Below are 22,069 nucleotides of genomic sequence, written 5' to 3'. Positions count from 1 at the left end.
GCGAAGACGTGTTCACCACTAGAATAACCCGGTGGGTTCAACTAAATCCATCTTTTTTTTTCCCCTACTCTCTCCGACCATTTAAGTATACTCCATTTAAGTATTACTCCATTTAAGTATACTCAGTCGGGGAGAGTGTCCTTTTACTCTAAGGGAGCGTCCTCCGCCCACCGGTTGTACACCCGGCAGGTTAGCTCCCCCGGTCTCGGATCTTTAATTTTATTTTATTCGCCTGCCTCTAATCCCCTGCCTCGGAGACGGGGTATGGCTACGCCACCCCCCATCCCCTCAGCAGGGAACCGGGTCTCGGTCATTATGCCTTTGCCTCTAATCAGCGGCACCGACTCCACTAAGCACCGAGGCACCCCCAGGAGCAGCACCGCCAACCGGGACTCGGTCTTTTATTTGTCCCACACTTCCCAGGAGTTCCTTCCTTCTCAGGAACCCGCACACCACGGCGTACGGGCCCTCCACGGAGGGACTGTCCTCAATACCCTAATTTCACAAACCCCTTCTTCTGTCCTCTTCTTCCTTGGTGCGTAAGATTTCCCCGGCAAACCTACGGAACCTATCCCAGTTATCGTCACTATAGACCATCCAATTTAAGAGGTTTTCAGGTGTAAGTCCGTTGTCCGAAATTTCTCTTCTATTTGGAGCCCATCTTGGGCATACAAACACAGTGTGTTCCGCATCATCAGTCTCTGGGCAGTACACACATTGTGGGGTAGGTCTTTTTCCAATTCTAAACAAGTAATGGCCGAACGAGCCATGCCCCGTCAACAGTTGTGTGGTATAAAAATCTACATTACCTAGTCTATTATTAGTCCACGTATTTATGTTGGGGATTAGTCGCCTGGTCCAATCCCCAACTCTAGAGTGTGTCCATGTATCCTGCCACTCTTGATTAATTAGCCGTTCAACCTCATCTTTGGGCATACCCCTATATCTAAGTGTACTTCCTTTAATTTGTAAATCAATGGGTATAACCTTCGTTAATAGTTCCCAGAACGCGTCGTATGACACTGTTCTGTATCCCGCAGTGTGTTGACATTTTTGACATTGTGGTGTGTTGACTTCCTTGGAGGAAGTCAACACACCACAATGCTTAAAATAAAATCTTTATACAATTTATGATACGGTTTTTCAGTTGTTATTGAGTCTCGTGAGTGAACGTTTGCGTTTGGCGAATGAATGTGCAGACTTTATAAATTTCTTAAGTTTACCGATAAACGGTAAATTTTATCTATCATCAACTTTTAGCTGGAGAGTAAGTCATAGTTATCTTAAAGATAATCTACTGTTTTTCCCCCATTATTATTATTTTATTTTTTTGATTGGATAATACGTAAAAAAATATCCGAAAAAAATAATATCATGTAAAATTATTTTTTTAGGTTGGTATGTATAAAAGAAATTGTAACTTTTACATTAGTACGTCATTTTGACTACGCATTTAGGCAATTTCATTCAGGGGAGGGTTAATAAACATTTTTTTTTTAATTTTTTCATTAGTAATCGTTTTGGTTGATATATTTAAACTGAATTAACCGATTTTTATGAAATTTAGTACGATTATGACCTCTATATATGTGGATGAACCATTGATGCTGTTTTGGTCACTATTGGTTAAAGGGGGTGGAAATACTGTTAACAAGGGTTCCTCAAAATTGTACTAAAAAAAAAAAAATTATTTTTGAAGATAATTTTTTACTTACATTACATTGTTATATATTTTAATTTTCCACTTAATTTTCCCCCTAACTAGTAGTGTGTAGAAGGTGAAGCACTTGGGGTAGTCAGACTTCTATAACTTTCCTGGCATTGCCGACTAAAGGATTTAAATAACATTGTCCTACTAACTATTTTATTATTCGTATTATTAATTTATGTAGTAATAAACGTTAAATATTAAGAATAGTTTGTATTACTTATTTCATAAATTTGCCATTCAGTTTTATTTTTCCTGGATTTAACTCCTTGATTCTCATTAAGATGTAATAACGGCAATTCACAAAATCAAGGAAAAAATCTACTTTTTATTATTTTTTCATACATAGTTTATGCAGTATTGCAGAAATTGCGACGTGTCACGCAGACGTCTGGATCATAAATTATCATTCCACTAATGATAATTAGTGGAATCCCACCACCCAATTATCCCTTCCACCGATAGATGCGCACTGATCGCGCGGCAAAAGGTTTAATTGCAGCTTCCTTTTACTAATCGCGTTGTTTCCAATGATCTTGTTTGTTTTCAGAAGAGTATGGTTCAGGATGAGTGGCAGAGTGTATGGAATGCTACCATCAATAATAAACTTCGTCTAATTAAGGACACTGTGTCACCCTGGAGCTCTTCATGTAGGAATAACCGTCGTGAGGAGGTTATTATTCGCTCATGGATATCTGATGATTCAGACTGATGCATCCATGTGTGTTCGCTCCGACTGTCAATTGACTGTGCAACATATACTTGTGGACTGTGTCTGTTATGCTGTATTGCGTTGGAAATTTAATTTGAGTCTAACATTAGAAATAATTTAGGTAACGAGACGAAGTTATCGAATGTTTTACGTTTTCTAAGGACTGTTCATTTATATTCATTTGAGTTTTCTGTAACATTTTTGTTATTTATGCTATTTGGAACATGGCAGATGGTAATTTTATTGTTTTAATTTAGATGATTAATGTAATGTTTCATTATGGTTTTATTTCGCTTTTAGCAGATGTTACAGGCTTTTTCCATTTACGCTGTGTTTTTATATCCCTGGGTTTTAGTTTTTAATTTAATTTTTAATTATTAATACTTATTTATTTACTATATAAATATCGTGTCCGGGCGCTGATAACGACACATCGTTGTGCACCCAGGAAATAATTTATGAACGGTTCATTTATATTCGATAAAACATATTTCTGAAAATTTCATAAATAATGGTTCTGATTTACTAATTATTAATATCGGTGAGGTGAAAGGGTTAAGATTTGCCTTCTCTTGCTAAATATAGAAAGTTTGATACTCGGTCAGACTAAGCATAATTTAACGCTTATTCCATTTAATCAGTCGGCTACGATTCGGCTAAGTTGTAATTAATAACACATCCTGATCATGCGAGTTATACACTATAACAAAAGACACAATTTTTTGTATTCAGTACTACAACTGTAGTTGCTGTAGGTGACCATACAAAAGTTACAAGCTACTCCCGAAAATGAGCAACAGCAGTTTTAAAAAATAGAAAGTATACAAGCCATGTTTATTAAGAAAAGTGAGAAGTGAAGTGGTTTCTCGTTGCCTGCTTCAACGAGCTTGATCATGCTCAATGCTGTGATATTATCAGCACGCCAAGCCCACGGAAATACTGGTGATAATCAACCCTACAAATCACATCTTACATTAATTTACCTCGTGTAAAAATCATAGGAAGCAACTGTAATTAGCGTTTCTTATACCTCTGTGATCCATGTACCTTTGCACTAAATCGTAATTGGCAGTCTGAATTAAAGATTTAAATACTTTTAATCTAAATTTATGATTTCTACTGAGATTGCGCAGAACAACAACAGTTATTTTTTATTTTTAAATCTTGCCAAAAATTCATATTTTATGTTTTGTAAGAAATGTTTAGTTTTAAATTAATATCGTTTATTATTATTCTTATTTTGTTTTCTTTGTTCATTTACTTTTTTGTATATTTTTAGGCTACTTTGAATTTCCTGGCATCATAGCTCATGAACTATACTGCAGAAAGGTAATTAGTCAAAAAATGGATATATTTTTGCATTTTTCAACACTTCATGCTCCAGGGACCCTCCCCAAAAAAATAAAAAAATGGGAGTACTGTTCGTAAGTACTTACGTACGTATGTTCGTGTACTGGCATGTTTCAAACTTAAAATCTGGATAAACTGATTTTCATAAAAGTAGGCACAGAAACTCGTGTAAACTCGTACACAGAAACTCGTGCAATTTGTTGGTAAAACTTCGGGTCAATATCTGTAGGAGGTGGGGTAGATAGTGTCTTTGGGGTTAATTTTCTCAAAATTTTATTAATATAACCCCACTTTACCATAAGCTCAGTATATGCATAGATTGTTTTATCTTACCATTTAGAAAAACGTTGCCCCCAAATTCTTCCCTTTTCCCAAAAATCGAAAAAACCTATCTTTTTATTTAATGTTTATTTTAACATTTTTTTATGTCTTCATAAGCATAGCAGTAATGCAAATGGCTCCCAAAAACATACTTTGGGCCAATATTAGGGAAGGGGAAGCGATCAAATTTTAAAAATATCAATTTGTTTAAATTTTTTTAACTTTTTTCCGCTGTGTAAGAATAAATAACCAATACCAGGAAAGTAAATAACAGGAAAGTTTATAACAACTCTGTTGTCAGCTTTGTTTTATAATGTATACTGTTGATGATAGTTAAGAATCGAAATGGCCGTCAAGGTTAAGAGAGGTTAAATTTCAAGTAATTTTTTTAAAATGGTTTTTGGAGCGAAATATAATTTAGGTCACAGTATAAAACAGTTTCACAAAAAGTCTGCAATAATTACTGCATCCTAACTTTGAACCAAACTACAAAGCTATCTATAGTCGATTCATCAGAGTTTAATTTGTGATAAAGTTAATTTTAAATTAGTACAATGATATAAAAAACAAAACTTCATTAAATTCTAGCGGGGGCGTTAGATAACGATAATTACGATGACTATGACATTATTTAATTATAATACTAACTAACCTTTTGTTTGTTATTATTTCTTGTACATCAGTAAAAAGTAGCAATCATTGAAATTACAATTCTGAAACATAAATAAACTCACAATTAACGTACAAATAAATCATAACAATCGATTATTTAATTAATTATATTAAATTAAAATGCATAAAACAATAGATGTATGATTTGTTATATTAGGTTGAAGAGTATAATCAAGTCTCTTCTCATTTCCTAATTGAATTAATCATTTAATAATAAAGAAACAAAACCGAGAAAGAAGCAACTTTCCCAGCTTCGTCTGTAATGTCGAACAAAATTACTTTTTTAATAAAATATATTAATTGAAAATTGAAGGTATGTATATACGATTAATCAAAATTATACAATTAATGAACACCGAATAAAAAATGAAACGTAATTACATACAAACCTGGTTAAAAAAAAATTAATGCAAGAGGATTGTCTCTTTAAAAAACATTTTGATGGATGATGAATTGCTTTCCTTTCATATACGGTGAATATTATTATAATTGTGAAAAATATAAAATTTCGATCAAAAGTATAAAAGTCTCCTAAGAGATATTTAAATATTTTAAAGGTTTTATTATAATCCTTAAGTACAACTTTCAGATACAAGACGAATGGAGACTGCATTTTCTTGCCCCCTTGATCAATTTTATCCAAAATTAAATGGCATCAAAGAAGAATATTCAAAAGTAATCGTATTAAATCTATATAAATAAAAATGTAAATGGTCATTTATTCAAAATCTTAAATCTCCGAAAGTTCTTTACCGATTGCTTTGAAATTTTGACACAACGTTGCATTCAAATACGCACGTGTTTTTATATACCTACTATTTATATAGCTAAACTGTCTTACATATGACAGGTACAAAACATGCTTTTTTTCAAAACAGCGCTATCTGTTGGACGTAAAAGCAACACACGCTATACTAAATATTTTACGATTCCATTTCAGTGTTTCCGATATGTGTCCGCTATAGATTAAAAAACTACTGAACCAATTTACGCGCGGGGAAAAAGGTGAAAGGAAAAAATCGGAAAAGGGAAAGAGGGAAAATCGAAATAGGTAAAAGAGAAGAAGGTGAAAAGGGAAGAAGAAGATAATGGAAAAAATAAAAAGGGGAAAACGGGGAAAAGGAAAAACGGGAAAAGGAAATGGAAAGAAGTAAAATAAAAGGGAAAGAGGAAGGGGATAGGGAAATAAGGGAAAGAGAAATGGAACGGGAATATGGTAAAAATGAAAATGGGAAAAGGCGAAAAAGGAAAATGAGGAAAAGGAAAAGGGTAAAAGGAAAAGAGGAAGGGAAAAGGGGGAAAGGTTAAATTTTGTGAAGTTCCAGTTCCGTAACTTTCATTTTGTTACTGTTTTCTCAAACTTTCAATTGTGTTCATTTAATAAATAAATATATATATATACTCAAATCTAGCAATAGCGAAACGTTGCCCGGTCTGGTAGTTTCATATAAAAAATCTAACAATAAAGTTATTGTAAAATTATCTTTTTAAAATATGGACACTTGAAAACCTCCATTAGAACTTCCCCAAAAGCTTATAGAGGAGGATTTTAATACCAAACAACAAAGGCAGATCTCGTGGGATGAAAACTACGGCTGCCAATTAATAGAGGTGGTCCATGAGTAAATGCCGGGCTTAAGTTCACTAAAACAGTTGCGATGCAAGCTTAAATCCTACGAGAATTGAACATGGTAAATGTAATTACTTTTTGAACAAATGGGTTATGTCACGTACGGCTGGTTGTGAATGTGGTGAGCCACTCCAAACAGTTGGACATGTAATTAAGTACTGTCCACAGCAAGTATACAAGGGACGTCCGCAAAATGTATATTGTGCAATCCTACGTAAGTTGAATGGCTGAAAAAATCGGATGTCAAATTGTAGCTATAATGAAGTTTGTAATTACACCTGTATAAACATTATATATATTCTGCTATTATATTTGTTTGAATTTAGTTTTAATATTTTGGACACAACACATGTAAGTACCATACGATAAATAAATAAAAATAATCATTATAAGTTTAAACAAAAAAGATTAATTAAAAAAAATCGATATTTTTAACTTTTATTTGCTTCCCTATCCCAGATATTGCTCCCAAAGTATTTTTTTGGAGCCGTTTGCACAACTGCTATCCTTAGGAACATATAAAAAACGTTTTTGGTTAAAAAAATATGCAATAAATAAAAAGATAACTGTTTTAGATTTTTCGAGGGGAGAATTTGCGGGTAATTTTTATTTTACTTGTCGTAGTTTTCTATCTATTGTGTGCGTTATGCATGTCCCAGATCAATGGAAAGTTTCTCAAATTTTAATTTTGATTCCTAAGTAGGGTAAAGATTTATTTGCACTAGGGTCTTGCAAAACTCGTCATCGCAAATCAGCTGATTTCGAAGTCGAGAGTTCTAAGGTTCAAATCCTATTAAATACAGTTACTTTTATACGGGTTTGAATACTAGATCGTGGATACCGGTGTTCTTTGGTGGTTGGGTTTCAATTAACCAGACATCTCATGAAGGGTCGACTTGAGACTGTACAAGACTACACTTCATTCACATTAATACATATCACCCATATTCATCCTCTGAAGTAATACCTTGCGGTGGTTCCGGAGTCTAAACAGAAAAAAGAACGAGAGAGTGAGGGTGAGGGTCCTATAAATCAGTCAGTTTGATTTCGTTTATCTTTAAAGTCTTTGAAAGTTCCTATTAAGACATTAAAACCTTTAATTAAAAAAATAAACTAATCACAACATCAATTCGGTTTTAGAGAGGGAAACAAGCTATAAATAGAATAAGTACATAGACACAAGCAAATAAAATCAGAGTTACAAAAAAGGAAGTAGTATTTTACATCAGTATTTTTGTAAATAATCACCATCACCTTAAATAAATTCTTGCACCTAAACCACTTACAGAAGGTAAAAATAAAACTATCGCATAATTATTAAATTATATTAAAATCATTTCTATCATTTTTTTTTTTCAAATTAAACTTCGTTTGTATTTTATTTTTCCTGATAAAATCTGAAATAATCCAACGAAGTATTTTGTCCATTTTTATATGCATTATTTTCATTTGATTTTCCTGCAAGTAACAGCCTCTTCTTCGCAATGTTTTCAGATATAGCTATACTCATGACGATCGATGTGTCTTCTGCAAACTTCCAAACAGATTTTCTTCCAATAATCTTTAGGGTATTGAACTTATTGAAAAAAAGGAATGCTAAATTAACGACTACAAATCAAAATATTCACTTACTTTAAGAAGAAAACATGACCTAAGGTACATCTAAACGACGGATTAATGACTTGATAAGACGATAAGTACTCGAGAATCCAGTTAGGTACTGGAGTACCAATAGCTGATATGGGCTAAATATATCTGGAAATTATGAAAACGTTAAGTTTGAAATTAATAGTTATGTATTGGATGATGGAAAGAAGATTACACGTACTACTAGAGACAAACTACCTCTGTATCAAACTGTACGTACAAAGATTCGTACGGGTTATCCAACTTCAGTTCCAATCAAACGTTTTATGAATGATCACGAACGTCTCATGATACATCATTAATGACACATTACTTGTAAGACCATGTAAAAACGATTAAAGTTGAATACTAACTTTTCAGCCTAAAATATTAAAAAAACTTTTTAAATGTCCTAATCTTTTGGCGCTTATTCTATCCGGATCATTCGGAAAGTTCTCAATCTGACAAAGAGATGTTGCAAGTATGACTATAATATTTATCAAGTATGATTCTTTAGGTGGCGTTCTGCAAAGTTTCAGATGCGTGTTTTCAGTTACTTATTCGTGGCGATCAAGTAAATCAAACAAGTTTTAACATTTACTGAAAAATGGATAAAATTGAACTTCCAGCTGTAATGAAGAATTTTGTTTTAAAAGATTTAATTCTGATGAACGTTCAAAAAGAGTTGGTTAAATTCCACTTTAAAGGGTTCTGCCCCTTCGTTTTCGAGTAAAAAAGTAGACTGATTATTTAAATGTGTTCGTACATCCGTTCAAGATGACAAACGCTTGAAACGCTCAAAAACCGCTACGACCAACGAAATCATCACAATGTCGTATTAAACGATTGTCGACTGAAGATACACAAGCTTGATGACACTGGAAACATCTCGATAAATCGTGTCCACTACTTTTTACATGATGTTTTGGACATGTAAAGCTCTACGTTCGATAAGTGCCGCGTTTACAATAGTCGACTAAAAATGCATCCGACTGATTAATTTTCGAGGGTATTTAGACTTATTTAAATGCGATTCCGCCGTGTTTCATCGATGTTTTCTAACATTAGCTGAAATGTGGATTCACCATTATACGCCAGAGACTAAACATTAATCGAAATAGTGGGCAGCAGCAGGAGAAAGTGAGCCAAAGAAAATAAAAACGGTTCCATCTTCAAAAAAAAGTGATGTCTGCAGTTTTTGGGGGATTCTCTTGGTGTGGTGCTTATAGAAGCTACCTCGAAAAATGCAGAACCATTAACGGGGGGGGGGGGGAGTATTACGGTTCATCAGTAAACCGACAAAGATACTATTGAGCAAACCTCCACATCTGGGAAAAAAAGTGTTATTTCACTACGATAATGCGCCTGCACTTACGTCTCGAGTTGCTATTGCAAAACTCAACGACGTACCCTTTAAATGCTTTCACATGCGCCGTATTTGGCTCCCAGAGATTATGTCCTCTTTCCAAACCTGAAGAAATGGTTCGCTGGACGAAGATTTACACAAATGTTGAAACAACCGCTTACTTTACAGAGTTGAACAAATCGCATTATACTGAGAGTATTAAAAAATTGGAAAGTCGTTGGTCTAAATCGTATCTAATTGCAAAGTGATTACGTTGAAAAATAAATAAAAAATTTTTTTATTAGTTTTGTGTTTTTTTTGTCAGAATTTTCCAAACGACCCTCGTATTAGAATTTTCTTAAGTCTGCTCCGGGTTAAAAAGAATCAAATTTCTTTACCTTCCGTTATGATGAATAAATAAAATCATTTATTACGTCATTGTATTTAAATTACTATCTCATGCATGTTTCATATTCCATTATTTTTGAACATTATAAGTTTATCATGTGTAATTATAATCTGATTCATTTTCTTTATTTATTATGATCTATCGTTATCTTTTTGTTATATGATTATTATCATTTATTCATTAATTCTTTTGACTTCATATACTTATAAAAATAAATTTGTTTATTGTAGGCCTAAGTGATATCACTGGGCACTATCATATTTCTTTAGTTTTTTCTCATATTTAAGTAAACTGACAGTACACAAAAATAAAATTTACGTGAATATATATATATATATATATATCAAAGTTTGGAAAATATAAACAAATAGATGCGCAGTATTCTACCTGGTGTGTCTAAATTTCGACTCTAATATTATAATGGAGGGCATGGTGTCGCGACAGGATATTGTAAATAGAAAAAACCCAATAGGTTTTTAAAAATGGTGTGTAAATCTTGCGTTTTTGTTTCCAAGTTTTGTAAACAGTATTCATCACAACATATTTTTCTTTTCAGCATATAAAAAGTAATATTTTTCAATAACCATCAGCATGGTTTTTTCTTTTATTCTAAACCTTTTTTGATAGCTGAGATGTAACCGCAGATTAGAACAAGGAGTGGCTTCAAAATTTCAAAGCAAATATAACCAACTATTGAATGTTTGTAACAAAATAACATGAAAAAATCCAGAAGTATTACTTTCAAAAATTCATGGTCTTTGTAGTATATCTAATAATATGGAGGGTGAAGTTATAACAGAGTCAAATAAACTGAAAGAAAATGAAAATTTCAGTATTCCAAGAAAATTTTATTAAAGAAAAAAGTAAGCATTGATAACTTTCAGACATGTGCGTTAAGAAATATTGTAACAATTTTCATATACAGTATAAAATATTGCCGATATTAAGGAAATTATTAACGGTTTTAAAAGCAATAGAACCATTCTAATCTACACTCAATCAGTTTAAGCGAAAATAAAAAATCTGATGTGGATACCACACGACTTCCTTGCACGCGTATTAAATTACATTTACAAAATTTTCTAAAATGAAAAGTACATCAAATTTTATCTTATTAATAACTTCTGATATTTTTTAATTTTTTTTTTTATTATTGAATTATTATTTATCGTAAAACTTTTTCTACAATCAGAGGTTAATAATTATTAATAAATCAATATATTTAAATTACGCTTTTGAAATTTTCGTTTTGAAGATATGTTTTTTTATGTTTATATGTTTCTTAGTGTTCAAATGGTGTTAAAATGAAGTCTTTCGTTGATCCATGAGTAGAATATAAAGGGTGTTTCAATGGGGTGGATTTATGATTTGGATCTAAGATTATTGGCAGATGTTGATTTTATGTTACTATGAGGGCTTTCAAGTACTCTGCATTTCTCTCATTTCTTCTGTTTTCACAGAGCAATATTTATGTCTTCAAAAGCAAAAATTTATGTAATACTTTTGACTGATACAAAAGTTAAATAAAAAGAAAAAGGAGATGAAGTCTGATTCGAACCGATGTGTCTTTCCCTTGTAAAATCCAAATATTTCATTAAGTTTTTATTTGGGTATAACTCTGGAACCAATGAAACTAAGTACCGCTTATGATATATCGTTGAAAAGCTCTTAATGAGAGCTTATTACTGCAGTTAAGAAAAAGCCCAAAATCCAAATTTGTTTGGATTTTTGGCTTTTTTGGACACTTTTATTTCAGTCGATTGCAATAAAAGGGGAGGTATACAACTAGACGTTACAACAGCCGTAAATCCAACATTTACGCAGAAACTAGTCAAACTGGATTTAGGGGTGGTCAAAATGGATATTTCTGTTGAAATTTGTAAACCGAAATTTTTCGCGATCACAACATTTCCTTTACTTCGTACAAAGAAATAAAAAGGCTGGTTGCGGAAGAAAATGTGTTACGTCGGAAAAAATAATTAGAAAAAAATAGCAGAAAAAAAGTTTCTAAACTAACAGCAAGATACTGGAAGTAGTACTACGAACACGTTTTAAATGTATAACAGAATTATTAAAAGACAGACAAGAATTGTCGATATGCAAACCGAATGTTCTACAATGGCTAACAATGATATTGAATGCTTTGACGATAAAGCCAATGAATCTCAGTAATCAAACAGTAACTCACTGATGAAATTGAAATAATAGATCTGACTTAAAAAAAAAAACATTACTTTTCCTTTCTATATTTGCTTTTTATTAGAATAAACAAATTAAAGTAGTTAAACCAAAAAATAATATATAAATGCAAAAAAATATTTTTAAAAAGCCGGCAATTCTGGTTGCGAGCAGATTTTCCTCCAGTTTGAAGGAAAATGATTAATGACCCTTTAATAACTTGTGGATTCGTTTCGGCATATTTCGACTTACTTTTTGTTACGTTCTTCTTTATGGTATCTTATTCAATAAGCAAACGGTAATTCATACTTTAAGTAAAATTTTGAAAGACCAGAAGCATTGTAACCGTATCTCTTTGACAAATTGTAGCCAAAATTGGAACGTCACGGAATGCAAGGATAGCGGGAGTTTATTATCTCCCTACTAACCGCAGAACCTGGACGAATGTCCCTTGCTGCTGTGTCTTTCGTTTATGGCGGGTCATTATTTATTTAGTGACGGTTATACCCAAAATTAAATGTCACTTATAAACCATAACCAGAAGTTATCTTACAATATCTCATAAAAAAACATTCCAGTCTAAAGTAAATTGTTCTTTGCCACCACTCCTTTATGGGAGTTTGAATAAGACGAAACATCATCAGAAAGTACCTAATCTACGTATAAAGGATTAGATTATTTACCCTTTGAGTAAAGTTTTAAGGTACAAAATCCATGAGGTTCATATCTTTCTGTCCCCTTGACCAATTGTAACAAAAATTGAATAACATCAATGTCCTGTAACATCCATCATATATCATGAGTATACATATTGTAAACCAGAAATCACCATACAAAATTTCATCCAAATCCACCCAAAAATATCAACCAAAAATTAGGCCAACATATATATACGAACGTACGTATAGCCTTTGAAAATTTTACTATGAAAAAATTATTTTCTTTTGTTTGTAGAAGATCATGAAACTTCAAAACCAGCAAAAACCCGAATACAAATTTGGGCCGATTAGTATACTTTTTCTTATGTATTAACTTGTGTAGCTGTACAGCAACTATAGAATGGGAAAATAAAAAAAGCTGACAATAAAGTTACAGCCAAATGAAATTTTAATTAATGAAATATTTGGATCTTACAAGGGGAAGGCACATCGGTTGGAATCAGACTTCATCTCCTATTTTTTTAACTTTTTTCTTTTTTAATTTAAATATATTGATTTATTAATATTAACCACTGATTATAAAAAGTTTTTTTTCGATAAATAATAATTCAATAATAACAATATAAAACGAATATCAGAAGTTATTATTGAAATAAAATTTTATGTATTTTTCATTTTCAAAAAATGTGTATATGTAATTTAATAAGCGTCCAAGGAAGTTCAGTGATATGATATCAGATTTTTTACTGATTACATTGGGAACAAAAAAATTTTATTTTGTGTCAGGAAGAAAAATATGTGATTCTGATAGTATTTTTTCTCTTGAATTCAAATATGATATCGGTTTTTCCCATCACGCAAGGTTTTTGAGAGACAGGCATTTATCATTTCAAACATTTTAATACTTTCTGCATTCTTAACTACAATATTCAAACATTTGACTCACCTAGAAAGTAAGAAATTACGATTTTCTGCTAAATTTCGCCTGTGGAGCATCATCTTGATGCTTTATCCTTTGAGTAAAGTTTTAAGGTACAGAATCCATGAGGTTCATATCTTTCTGTCCCCATTGGAAGGCATATTAGGATTCCATTTCTTTTGATACCTCTTTTCCATAGCTGAAATCTTCTGAGAAAGTGTTGCCCGTGCTTATCGCTCACTGCGCCACGATTTTCCGGGAAGAAATCTAGGTGCAGGAAGTGTACTTTTAAGGATATATTACAAGAAAAACTTTCGTTGACAATCTCACGGTAATTTTCCGCCTTTCGATTTCCCAAAATGAGTAACATTTTTGAATGCTTGCCAAGCTGCTTTCTCCAGTGGATTCTATAATTCCTCAAACTTTTCATCATGCATTAGTGATCGTATTTGTGGACCCACAAAAATATTTCTTCTTTAATTTTTGCATCACTAATTCTAGGAAACTTCTGTTTCTAGATGAAACCAGGAGCATTGTCCATGGCCCTTGACGAAATTCTTCATTAATCCTGGTGTAACATGTAACGGAGGTAGAATTATACATTTTTAGGGTTATACCACAGGTCATGTTTCTCATTTTTCTGTTCAGGAATGAGTGATTCGCGTTTAAGCCATTCTTTTCTAATGAAATTGTTTTTTCTGCCCCTACTATCCCATTCACACAAACAACATCAGTACTTTGTGTAACCAAGCGTAATTACCTTCAAATCATCACAAATATTCATTCATACACTGCATATTGAAGGTTTTCCACTACAAATTTTAAAGTTTTCATATGTTTCTTTCATACTAGCAGAGCGAGCCACAGGTACTGATGGGAATTTATTGCCATTATGTACAAACCAGCTTTTAAACTAACTTTAGATGAACCAATGAACAAGCGCCATTCTGTTGGGTTGTGTTTATTACAAAGCGTCTCCATAAGAGAAAAAAATGACAAAACAGTAAGCCATTTTCTTCAGAAAAATAGTCTTTAAATTCAGAATGGCGATTACGATAAGTATTCTTTTGAAGAAAATTCCATCCCTTCAGTCAGGAAGCAAGCATTTCAAACTATTTTTTGGATAACTTAAATCTCGTGTGGGTGGTTAAGATCTTCTTGAGGCAGTAAATGAGGCTCAGATGAACTGCTTTGTTCAAAAGTTGTATCACCAGAATCTGTTTCTTTTTCTTCTTTACTTCCATCAGACTCTGAACTCTCTTCATCTAAAGTCCCATGTTCTGGAAGCTTTGGTGTGAGCGATTCTTCGCTGTGTGGAATGGTCTCATTGCAAGTTAGGGTACACCACTGTATGTTTTTATTTTGACGTAATCCCTTTAATGTTTATTAAGCAGAAATAACAGTCAGAAGCGTGATCTTTGGGTTCTCTCCAAATCATAGGGATAGCAGATAGCATGTGGTGTGTGGCATTTTTCCATGCAGCGAGAAGCTTACAACACGATAAACTACTGATATGTGGAGCCCAGGCCCTTGTTTGGTCCTCGACTTTACACCCAAAATAAAGTTCATAACACTTTGACTTGAGCGTGAAGTGACTTGTGGTGAAGTGACTTGAGCGTCACTTCACCACATACATAACAAAAAGATGACTTAAACAAACTCTAGGCATTTTGTAACTAACGATTAATTAAAAGAAATAACGTTGTAAATATGTAATACACAATAATTCAGACACACAAAGCACTCACAATGACGTGTTTACTGGTTCACTACTACCTCACATCTGGGATCGTTCTGATGAATGTGTGCTACACTAGATCACGTTTGTACATATCTACACAAATCTGAACCTGCACAACAATAGCAACGCTACCCTTTGAGTTAGTTCATTTGGTTCCATTATATTTACAATGCTCTAGGAGCTTTTACTTGGACGAAAAAATGGTTTAAAATATTAAAAAAATTAAAATAACAAAAAAATTAAGGGTGATGGAGAAATCCCAAATACATATTTGAAAACAGTATAAAAACTGCATAAGTACACCTATTGGTACTCGTGAGATAAAAATCATGTTGACCAGTGTTATCGTACTTTCCTTCTTGTAGCATAAATCTAGAGCTATGATTTCTGAAAAGTAAAAATTGGATATAAAAAATAAATATATATCTATAAAAATATGATTAGGATGGATGATAAAGGAAAGCAGACTCACATGTGTGGGTACAGGTGTGCGAGTATACGTGTGTTTGTGTACATATTCCTCGTGCCTTCCGATTACTCCAGCTATCTATCTCCCCCTACATGTCAAACGAGCTTTATAAATTTTTTTGGATAATACATTTGTTTACCCTTAACGGTTGATTGCTATAATAAAAAGGAAACTTGTCCTTGATTGTTACAGAAAAGAAATTATGTTGCTACATAATTATGTGATTACAGAAAAAATGAAATTGTTTAGCATAAATGTTTTTTATAGCTATTATATATACATTTTGTTTTACATTATCAATTAAAAAACTAACCATAAAGAAAACCATAAAATAATTTTTAAAAAGCGATTTTTGTTTCACCCTAATCGCTATGACATTGTTTATGTCTAACATGTGTTTAAAAAGTGTCTAACAAGTATTAAAAAGGACGTCATCTGTCGTGTTTTAGGTACTTTAATACATCACAAAACTCTAAAGAAAAGAAAGAAAACAATATGTGTCATGCTAACATATGATATTAATAAGAGATGAAAAGATACAGCTTTGTTGAATAAAATTTAAATCAGTAAACGTCAAATGTTCAAGTAAAACCAACAATATTCGCCCACATGGCTGACAAAAAAAAACAACTCGTGATAAATTTGTATAGTATTGTATGGTTATACTCGATATGCAGTTATTAATGAACAAGCGTTTGTACAATATACAGTATACAGAGCACTACAAAAACACACGAGCCCACGTGTCTACTTCAAATCAAACGCCCTGTTGTGTAAACCATACACGCCTTTATTACAAACACATTTTGTTTTATAAGATAGGTAGCTTAATACTGACTACATAGTTTTTTATGTTCATTCTACATTATTTTATCCATTTTTTTTTACAACAAAGTAACGCTATAATATTTTATGTACGGTTATTAAATTAAAAGTAATTTCCTTTTTTAAATTACATATTATCAAAATTTTAGAAGAAAACGCGTATTATTAAAGTTTTTTTTTCTAAACATATTAATCTGTTATAGAAATGTTTACAAGTGGTTCATATTGAAACTGAACAGTCGATATAATTCAAACCCAAAAAATAATTTTGTTATTTATTTATAGACGTATAACTGAAAAACGATGCGGACTTGAAACAGTCCAGATATATAAAAATAAATTATTTTTAGACGGATTTGAATACTAGATCGTGGATACCGGTGTCCTTTGGTGGTTGGGTTTTATTTAACCACACATCTCACGAGTGGTCGAACTGAGACTGTACAAGACTACACTTCATTTACACTCATACATTTCATCCTCTGAAGTATTATCTGAAAGGTAATTACCGGAGGCTAAACAGGAAAAAAGAAGAAAGAAGATATACAAAAAAGGAGGAAGGATGCAAGAATGATTGATGATTATAAAAATTAAATTTGTAAACAGATTTTAACTTGTAAATCATACTAGAACATTTGTTTAAATAACGAAACAGATGAATAATGTGTTGGGATATTTATAATACAAGTAATTATGTGCATTTAATTAAATAGCAAAGTGTTCTACTACACATGTTTAAACATAAAAAGATAACGTTTGTTTATCCAGCCGATACAACTATGAACACACCTTTTTTAGTCAACTGCAAATTCATGTTTGATATACAATGTTGCCTGTTCAGAAATATTAAAAATGAAATTAACTTATTAATATAAAGTTATAAAGAGTTTGTTTTTAATTAATAAAGACGAAATTACGGAATATAAATTCTAGGAAAATTTTACAAGTTAAGAATCATAACTAAAACTCTTAACGTAGGTATTAACATCCCAGTTACTAAATTAACTTTATCGATCTAATATTTTTACTTGAAAACCAAATAATCATCAGTTTCTGAACTTATCCATATTAAGTGTCTTAAGTAAAAGAATTGTTTAAAATAAAAAACTGATAGAATAAAAATCTACACTAAAGGACCGTTTCAACAAATAAATGCGCATTTCGATTGATTAATAGTAATTATCTAGATCATAGTTATGATCTACTTTATATATATATAAAGAAATTCAAGAGCAAAAGAAAATAATTTGGGAACTGATTCTAGAGCTTGAAATAAGGAAAACATCATAAATACAAACATATGTCCGAAAACACTTTGTTATCAAGTTTAGCGAAAAATTTCACCGGATTTTACTTTCTCCGGTGAAATGAGATCATATTGAAATTTTTAAGGGGTTATATAAAAGGTAAACTTGTTAGTTTCTTATGTTTTTTGACAAGAAAAATCGAATAAAATAGATCCCAGAACTGTGCCTCCAGTATTTTTCATGATACCCAACTTAAAGTAGAAACATTCGGTGATGAAAAAGACGGGTTTTTAGGTTTGAAATACTATAATTTTGTTAAATTACTAATAAATGTGTAAATTGAATTATCAAAACTTGTAGAGAATTTAATTCTGAGAAAATTGATGCAGCGCATTTGTTGAGGGCAGCGGCATTGAGACCCAATGCGCTCATCAAGGAACGCGAAAATAACATTAGGTTAGCGACAGAGTATGGAGACAAGTTGAAAAGTACAACGTTATCAGTGGTAGAATTTTCTAACATTTACTGTAAATTAATACATTAATCACACTGGGTATTTTCTAAAAAAATAATAGTATTTTAATTTTTCATAAGTATAAATTTAATAGGTCCCGGGTTCGAATCCCGGTCAGGCGTGGCATTTTCACAAACGCTACAAATCATTCATCTCATCCTCTGAAGCAATACCTAACGGTGGTGCCGGAGGTTAAACAAAATAAAAGAGTATAAATTTATTATACTAAAAACAGCTGTTTTTTATGTTTACAAATTCGTAATATTTCCTGTTAAATTTTGTTCGGTTTTTTTTTAATAATAAAAGTTGACTTATTTCTATTTCTCATAGATTTTATTACATTAATTTTTTCAGAATTAAATTCTCTGCAAGTTTTGATAATACAATTTATCACATGTTTCTATGAACGTTTTTTTTATTTTAATTTCTAGAATCAATTTCCAAATTATTTTCCTTTCCTACTGAATTACCATGTGTATGTGCGCGTGCGCGTGCGTGTGTGTGTATGTATATATACAAACTAGCACTCCCCGGTCACGGCTATGTGGTTACTTGCGTTTCCCGCCGCAGGCAATTTCTTTTTTATTTTGTTTTTAGTCAAGTGGAGGCAGATGCAGCCAGTCCCGTCGCATATACTCGCGTCGTACAGTAATAATAGCTGTGTTGGTAGAGTCGCCGCCCCGTATACGGTCGCAGTTCTTAAAAAATCGAAATTAAAAAAATCCGGAAATGGTTATTAGATATTTATCTGAGCCCCAATCTAGTTAATATCTCGTTTAGTATAGTCGGAAATGGGGAAAATTTGCAATCATTGTTCAAATTTTTTTTACCGTTCTTCATCCCTTTCAAAGTCAAATTTCGAAAAATGTAGAAATTGGTTTTTAGATATTTACATGAATTCACGCACACAAAAATTCAAACATCTTCATTTGTTACAGAGAAATTAAAAAACAGCCGGGTTTAAAAAAAAATTCAAAATCCATTTTAACCCTTTAAACTCGGAATTTCAAAATAATGGAAAACTGTTTTCAAATATTTACATGTAGATTACACACATAAAAAACCAAGTTGATATCTTCATCTGTACTGAGATATTAAAAAAATAGTAAATTTCATTGTTACTCCATTTTACCCTTTAACCTCGGAATTTCAGTAAATCCTTTCTTAATCTGCACTTCACCGTAAGAAGAATACGTTCTTCATGTGATCTTAAAAAAGAACACAAATTTTCATCAACTTAACTTCGGTAGTTTTTTGCTGGACGTTGATGAATCAGTTACTCAGTCAGTCAGGATAAGTTGCTTTATAGGTACAGATATATCCCTTAAATAACTTTTCAACGTTAAACATACAAAAATTAAATTTAATAAATGCTTCTACCTCGAAACAATTTATTTTTTTCGGGATGAGACCATCATACCAAAGCACCCAGAAAAGGGGAACTTAAAAATTTTAAACGAAATGGTAGGATGTGGCACATTCATTTGATAGGTGATTAAAGTATAAAATTTTTTTACCTTTTAATATTTTTCTCATTTAACTTAAAAAATGGCCTATATCTCAAGTAATGTTGTAGTACCTAGAAGTAGATCTTTTTAAGGAAAAAGCATTTGCTAAATTTTATTTTTTTATTGTTTAGATATTTAAAAGGTACTGCACATTAGGTTAATAATAACTGTCTTATAATTTTCAGATTTTAGTTTGTGATTTTTAGAATACTGAGATAACGAATTGTGACATTTGTAAATTTTGAGAATATGCGACTTTTGTCAGAATTTTCATTTTTGCCATTTATCCAATTTTGTCCCTTCTGACTTCTGTAATTCATTCTTTTATTCATCATTCGACAATAAATTGTTGGATGTACAGTTATAGTATTTACTATACTTCTTCATCTTCTCTTTACTTTCGCTTTTTAACAATGAAATAACAATTGCTACTGTCTAAATACTAGGAATCGCATAGCTAGTTCAACAAACGTTGTAAAAAAGTAGTAATTTTAAAATTACTAGTCTTTATTTAAATAATTCAGCATTTATTCCCACTGAACCGATAGCTTTTTTGTTCTTAAATTCCATTACTCAGTTAATTTATTTGCCATAAATTTTCTTCTAAACCTTCTTAAATATTTTAATTTCTTTGAAATCAAGAAAAAAAATTGAAAATGTGATACTAATTCTAGATTCTAAAGAAGCAAGTAAATTATTAAATTAGTAGAATATCAATTGTATTTGATATTGTGATGTATTTCTATAATTTTTTGCCTATAATAATAAAAGTAACAGAATTTTTTCTTCGGTACTGTACCGATTTTAAAATTAATAATATTGTTAGTTAAAAAAAAATAAACATATTTAGGGTAAAGAAAATCCGGGTTTTAAAAAAAAACCCTGCAACCCATTGGGTTTGAAATATATTAGATTCAGGAAAAATTTGGCATTTTGTGTTTTTATTCGGCATTGAAATTCTGTTCTAATTTATAATAATTTCATAAGTATTCAGTGCAAATGAATATCTGAAGTACTTTATGAGAAATAATATTTCTTGAAGACTTGTGGTACTAAGTATATTAATAGTCCTATTAAAATGAGTATACCGGATGAGTTTAAAAATGTTTAAGGCGAAATGCTCATTATTTTTGCATATTTTGAAATGTATAACTTGTTCAGAATCAAATATCAAAATTGAATTTTTTACTGTAGTTTGTTCTTGTATATATAAGTATAGTATCTAGAAAAAATTAGATTTCTATCTCAAGCCCCACCAAAGATATTGACTTTCTAAGAATTAAAAAATTTTAATCTTTAAAAATTCGTAATAGAAAAAGAAGGAAACACTTATAAATGTTCTTAATCTAGCTATGGTGAGTATGGTAGCACATATATTAGTAAAAAAAATCAACTTGGTATTTCACACCTTCATTGCAGATTTAAGCTATAAAAAGTGGAATTTGTTAAACTTTGATATCAAAGGGTTTGGAGGTCATTTTCACGTATTACGCTAATTAAGGTTTCTAATGAAAATCACCCAAATTAAAGAGGAGAATTTGATGAAAAAACTGGTGTATATGCGTTGTTAGCGTAACACAGTCCAAAGAAGTTTACTCTAGTATCTGCAAAGCGAAAAATTAGCACGTTCTGCTAAACAAAAATGGTCTTCACTCAAAAGCCGGCTAGAATAAAACAAAAAAATGATCTTTTTAGGACTGCCAATATACATGGGAATAACATGTAAAAAAATAAAAAATGGTGAAACAATAAAACATATTTTTATAGGATCACTTCGTATAAATTGACTCTTTTGTAAAAAGCCTCCTTTCTTGTCCTGAAAGTACTTCATTCACTAAAACGATATTCTCCACTTATGGGGTTATAATGTCAAAATTGAGAAACAAGGATAAAAAAGCCAAAAATTTAGCGAAAGTGTACAAATTTCTCCATATGAAAAAAGACTAAACTTTCGTTATTTATATTCCCAGGAAAGTTTCAACAAAAATGTTTTCAGTAAATCTTATAGAAAGGATTTAATTTTTATAATTACTAAATTAGTAAAATTTTATACCAATTATTTAAAGATTTTCAGAGAAAAAACTAGTGTCACGAAAATGTGTCACGCGCTGGCTATATTTATTGATACTAACAAGCGTGTTCAGTAAGCTCTATCGCTCTCTCTCCTCTCTCTCTCTCTCTCTCTCTCTCTCTTTCGTATAACATGGCTTTTACGTATTTACGTATACGTAAGTTC

General features: G+C 31.5%; 1 protein-coding gene across 2 annotated transcripts in view; it reads right to left on the bottom strand.

Annotated features, from left to right (window-relative positions):
- LOC142319602 (uncharacterized) overlaps positions 1-22,069 on the bottom strand; it is a 294,827-nt gene that overhangs the window by 145,976 nt on the left and 126,782 nt on the right. The window contains exon 2 of one of the 2 annotated variants that reach the window (XM_075357074.1): positions 4,744-4,804. The exons of the other annotated variant lie outside the window; for it this stretch is intronic. The gene's annotated coding sequence lies outside the window, so the exon portion shown is untranslated. The remainder of the gene's footprint in view (positions 1-4,743; positions 4,805-22,069) is intronic. 2 annotated transcript variants of the gene reach the window in all.

The sequence above is a fragment of the Lycorma delicatula genome, chromosome 1, assembly GCF_047948215.1.
Source record: "Lycorma delicatula isolate Av1 chromosome 1, ASM4794821v1, whole genome shotgun sequence".
In the NCBI taxonomy this organism is placed as follows: domain Eukaryota; kingdom Metazoa; phylum Arthropoda; class Insecta; order Hemiptera; family Fulgoridae; genus Lycorma; species Lycorma delicatula.
This window is presented reverse-complemented; position numbering and strand designations above follow the sequence as displayed.